Source organism: Myodes glareolus, chromosome 1 (assembly GCF_982192425.1).
Source record: "Myodes glareolus chromosome 1, mMyoGla1.1, whole genome shotgun sequence".
Lineage (NCBI taxonomy): Eukaryota > Metazoa > Chordata > Mammalia > Rodentia > Cricetidae > Myodes > Myodes glareolus.
In genome coordinates, this window is record NC_142026.1 from 61,582,783 (window position 1) to 61,588,873 (window position 6,091).

The window sequence follows — 6,091 nt, forward strand, 5'->3', positions numbered from 1 at the left end:
TGTGACCTGCCCCGCTGAAAAAGTATAGAGCCATGTGGCTAACATGGTTAAGAACAATGGGTTAATATAAGATATAAGAGCTAATATGAAGCTTGAGCTAATGGCCCAATCAGTTTATAATGTTATGGAATCTCTGTGTGATTTCTTTGGGACCTTGCCGACTGTGGAGTACTGGGTGGGACAGAAACCCCAACAAGCTGGCCCTCATGTTACAGAGTGGAGACTTTTTTCCAGTGTCATGGTCCTCCTGGGACCCCATGCAGGCCGAATAAAGAAGTTCCCACAGATCTGACATCCACGCCACGGGGAAGTGGGAAGAAGAGTGAACCTAGGGCACAGAAGCAGTGGGCCCAGTCCCCGGGGACCCTCAGTGAATTAGCCGCACTGCTGCCTGTCAAAATGTGGCTTAGGAGAGGAAAGGTTCATCATAGCTCCTGATTTGATAGGATGCAGGTGATCACTGTGGGGAAGGCATGGGAGCAGAGGAGAGCATACAGTTAGCACATATGTGAGCACTGCACACATATGGAAGGACTAGGGAAGAGAACAGGCAGCTTTCACATGGGTTTCGGAGATCAACCTTGGGTCTTCATGTGCTGGACTGCAAGTGCTAGATAGGCTGAGGCAGCAACCGAGCCCATCCCTTTAATCTTCCTTAACAGTACTTAACCTGGCGCTCCAAAAGCCATCCACACAGACACTGGCTCTGGGACCACAGCTGACATGGGATTCACAGGAGGAAATGAAGGGACAAAGCCAACTCCATTCTGTGCTAGGCCCCAAGGTGGATATCAGCAGAGCGGGAAGTTCCCTAGACTGCAGTCAATCAGAGAGTCATCTGTACCCCTTATGCCCATAACTGTAGATTTGTGGGGTTTTGCCTTTATAAACCCTGCCTAAAATGGTGGGGTACCTCCTCTGGCCCCCACAGCATCGGTGTGTGAGACGAGGTCCCTACCGCGGTTTGTGCTGCATGATTAAACCTTGCTTTTGCATTTCGATGAGTCTGTGTCTCTGGTGGTCTTCTTGGGGGTCTCTGCAACCAGGGCACAACAGAACCCCCTACCATCTCCATTCCAACATCAGCTCTTTTGCATTGTTCCTGTTGGCCCATGCTTGCTTTCTAGAAATGCCCAAAGACACCAGCTGAATCTGCATAGTTGGCATGGTGATAGAGTACCACAGGCTGCTGGGACTCCCAATATGTGTCTGCTTGCTTTCTCCACTCTCGAAATTTGATTTTAGAGTCTACCTGATGTAGGAGGGTCTTCTATTTATCTGTTTCTTTCATTGGTTAATTAATAAAGAAAACTGCTTGGCCTGATAGGTCAGAACATAGGTAGATGGGGAAGACAAAACAGAATTGTGGGAGAAAGAAAGCAGAGGCAGGCAGATGCCATGATTCTCTGACCCGAGACAGACGCAGGTTAGGATCTTTCCCTGTAAGCCACCACCTCGTGGTGCTACACAGATTACTAAATATGGGTTAAAGCAAGATGTGAGAATTAGCCAATAAGAGGCTGGAACTAATGGGCCAGACAGTGTTTAAATTAATACAGTTTCCGTGTAATTATTTCGGGTGTAAACTAGCCGGGAAGCCGGGATCCCGGTGGGAACGCAGCCCACAGCTCCTTCTACATCTACCCCTTCATCTGCTCCTCCCCCTGACACACATTATCTAACATCCATCTGTGCTTGTCTGCACAGTGAATGTCCTCTCTCCCTGCTACACCTGTTACGCCCACATCATGAGTCCCCCAGAGACCACCAGGAGTCTGAGTTCATATGCAAAGGCAAAGAGCTTTTTTTCCTGCAAGCTCCAGCTTGGGTTCTCTGTTCCTACACAGCAATTAGACCAGGGAGCACATTGAGCTCAGCTGTGGCAGGGTTTTTTTTTTTTAAAGTAATTTTATTAAATTATAAAAGTTTCCATTTCTGCCCCTCTTCCCAACACCCTCCCACTCCCCCCACTCCCTCTCCTCCTCCCTCTTCATCCCTTAGGGCAGTCAGGGTTTCCTGCCCTGTGGGAAGTTCAAGTTCCTCCCCCCTCCCTCCAGGTCCAGGAAGGTGAGTATCCAAACAGACTGGATCCCCAAAATCCAGTATATGCAGAGGAAACAAGTCCCAGTGTCATAGTCAATGGCTTTTCAGAAAGACTTCGGGCCAGCCACATTCAGAGAATCCGGCCACATTCCGAGAATCTGGTTAGATCACGTCCTCGTTCAGTCCCAGTCCAACTGGCCTTGGTAAACTCTCATTAGATCCGTCCCCTTGTATCAGTGGGTGAGAGCATTCCTCGCAGTCCTGATTTCCTTTTTCATGTTCTTCTTCCTTCTGCTCCTCATTTGGACCTTGGGGGGCTCAGTCCGGTGCTCCAATGTGGGTCTCCGTCTGTATCGCCATCCATCGTCGGATGAAGGTTCCCTCTGATCTTGCCTTCCGTGCTCACGTTCTCTTTCCTTCTGCTCCTCATTTGGACCTTGGGGGGCTCAGTCCGGTGCTCCAATGTGGGTCTCCGTCTGTATCGCCGTCCTTCGCCAGATGAAGGATCTATGGTGATAAGCAAAATATTCATCAGTATGGTTATGGGTCAAGGCCGGTTCAGGCACCCTCTCTGTGGCAGGGTTTTTAAGGAGTAAAGGATGGGGGATGGAATTCTAGATTCAAATGGGGTTGAACTCCTGACTGGGTAGGAGTGGGGCAACAGGAGTGTTGTCAAACAGCAATTGGTACTGCTGTTGCTGCAAGGAAACTGGCAACCTATATACAGGTTAGGCAACGATCTGGAGCATCTAGTACTTGTCTCAATTCTGATCAGTTCCCCACAGAGGATAGCTTGTAGTTTCTCCTGACTACTCTAAGGGTGAGACCCAGTTCAGTATTGTTAGTCTGCAGCCAGTCATGGCTCCACTAATGTTAAGTTAGGCCTCTTCAACACCGTTTTGGGGTGACCACCCCATGGGCATCTCCCTGGTACACCCTTTAGGACCCCCGCATGTGGGCAATCCTACTGACTGAGACACTTACAAGTCTCCAGTGTTTTCTCCTCTGCCTGCCCTAACCTCTTGTCTCTCCCCTTCTTCTGGGTAAGGGTCACTACGGAGCTCCCTGCTTTGTTTGCTTTCACGAGGGAAGCCACACCAGTGTGCCAGGAAGCTTCCTCTCCCTCTACCAGACCCCATCACAAGGAAAGGGACGCCTCTCTCCTGTGATTTGGGACATTTCTGACAAGTCTCTCAGTCCTCTTAGGGACACCCTGGTTTGAAATTCTTGTTACCGCAGCATCTACCCTTCAGCTCCCTCATGGCTCCTTGGCTCCTTCCTGGAATTTCCCCACTTTGCTCCTAGTAGCTGCCTACTAAATTCCACGGCTTCTCTACACGCTCCTGGGTCTGTGACCCTATCCTTGTCCCCTTCCCCTCAGAGCCGCCTGTTCTGTCTCTCCTGTGCCCTCCTCGGCCTTTATGTTGCCAGTTGCCTTGCCTCCCTTAGAATCTGCCAAGTCCCTCAGCTTCTCTGTGTCCTCGGGGCTTCTGTGATATCAGAACCCTCCCTCAGGTGGAGTTCCTGAGTCCTCCTGTCATTTATGGCTACACCTAGCTGCCTAACCCTCCCCATGGTGGAGTCCTTTTCTCCACCCTTCTGCCTTTTCTCCTCTGACTCAATTCCTTTCTCAGACTCAGAGATTTTCTTAAAGACTCCTTGTCTTTCTGAAGACGGCTTGACCTCAGTATAGCTCATGGCCAAAGATGGCACAGGAGTCCCAGATTCCAAGATTGTAACGACTTCTGCCACACAAGCCAATGGTCCCAAAGTCTTAGCTCTTTCCAAGCTTAAATCGTTTATCTCTATGATTTCTCTGTGCTCTGCTCCCAAGAAATCTGTAAAGACTACTGTGTAAATAGTGCTTATCTCAGGATTGATTTGTAAATTCATTAGGTGTGGCTATAGAATCTGGAAAATCTGTAACAAAACTTGGCTTAAAACTTACAGCAAAGGCTTATAATTAAAATCTATATTTCAAGCATTCAACACCAGGATTCTAAAGAATTTAGATAAGTAGTTATGCCCAGATCACAGAGTACCCCAAAACCAACTAGGAGACTGAGCCTTGTATTATTCCAATACATTGGGCACACAAGTTTGCAAATGTGGTCTCTCCATGTGCCCAATGTATTGGAATAATCAGAGAGCCCCAAGCTCAGTTAAGGTTGGATTTCTATAGTAGCAAAGGTGACCCGATGAAAATAATGGGTGTGTAGATAGGTGATCCTATCTACAATGTTGGAATGCTAGGAATCTCCTTTGGGTGATGTCTGGGTGATCTCAGTTTGTGGTCTTGGAACCAGGTATTGCATTAGGGTAAACCACTGAGACTCGGCCTCTATTGCGCTTGTCATTGTTGGGTTCTACAAAACAGAAACATAGGTTTGATAAATGAGGTATATTTGATAAATGATATTTAGAAAGGCCTAAGGATTACTTGGGTTCACAGTAATAATTGTCTAATATCTATATCTTTGCTCAAGAGTAATCTTTAGCTATTTAGATAAACTAAATTATATGTATTTATCTAAATTTTGTATTTAGATAAATACAAAAATTGAAATATTCATTAATGGTGCACTATAAATGGATCAGAAAAGTTGCCAGTCTCCCTATGGATTGAGTGTAATTGTCTGCTCTGTCCCTCCCGCCCATTCCCTCCCCCCAACCAAGGCAAGCAGACCTTCAGCTTCCAGCCTGAGTCCCTTCTCTTTTCCATTTCTTCCCCCAAAAGGCAGCTTCTGTCTTGCTCCATTCTCCCCACTTCTCCCCTACCCCTTTCTTCCTCTGTCTCTCTCTGTGTGTCTCTTTCTGTTCCTCTCTGCTCTTCCTATAATGGTAAAAGTAAGATGCTGCCTGATACCCAAGTGGCTGCAGTGAGAGAAATGCTGCAGTTCCCCAAGCAGAGGCAGTGGGCAGCAGGTCCCAAGAGCAGCCAGTCCCAGACAGGGACAGAGCAGTTCCCAAGTGGCTGCAGGATGAGGGGCAGTAAGTCCCACGAGGAGAGACAGACAGATGGCCATTCCACAAGATCATGCCACAGGTCTCTGAAAGCAGCTGGTCTCAGGCAGGGAGCCACACACTGGGTGAGAGACAGAGACATGGATAGGTACACCATACAGAGTGAGCTTGGATATTTATATAGTGGGTTATGGAAGGGAAGGGGAGAAGGGGTAAGGGAAGAGGGGGAAGAACAGAGAGAGATGGGGGTGGGGGAAAGAGGAGAAATGGGCAAAATGAAGCAAGGTATAAGCTGCCTTTTCGGGGGAGAGATGGAAAAGAAAGAGACTCGGGCTGCAAGCAGGAAGGAAGATCTGTTTGCTCATTGAGCTGGGGTGGAGGAGCAGTGGGCGGGGCTTGTCTCTTAAAGGGACAGGACAGATTATCGCATTCCCACCTCTTTTTTTATAATAAAAAGGTGGGAGGTTTGGCACCACAGGTTAAAGGAATTGGGGCAGTGGATTCTCAAGACTGCTTCCTACTTATTTGTGGGCATCGTCTTTGGGGGAAACCTGAGAAAGCTGGGTGCTGGTCACATGCTGGGGTAACTGGTCTCTTTCTTCCTGTATGGTGTTTGCGGTATGGAAATGTCTGGTGTCTCTTACGCCGGTTTAAGGTATTGGCAGAACAGAGGACAAAGTTAAGGAAAAAAATTTTAGGACCAGGGAATTGAGAGGGGTGTATCTGACCTGTTTAAAGTGGATCCTTCAATTTGTAGCCATGGAACTCACAAGAATTCTTTGGGTTTGTGAAAACAGAAGTTTTAGACATATACATTGAATAAACAGCAGCATATTCACGTCGGAATATATGACAGATATTTTTGCAAAATGAAAAGTATTTTTTAGACTGTGGAAGGCAACATGAGAGAGAAATTTGATAACTTGTATTTGTCCTCACACCTTTATAACTTGCAGGTCTTGTATTTGTATTTTACTGAAATTTGTTTGGTGAGGTTGTCCTTTTAAACTGACAAACCCTCTCAGCTGTCAAACTGCATCAGAGATCTTTGAAAAGGATGAAATTTTACTTGAGTTACTGATTA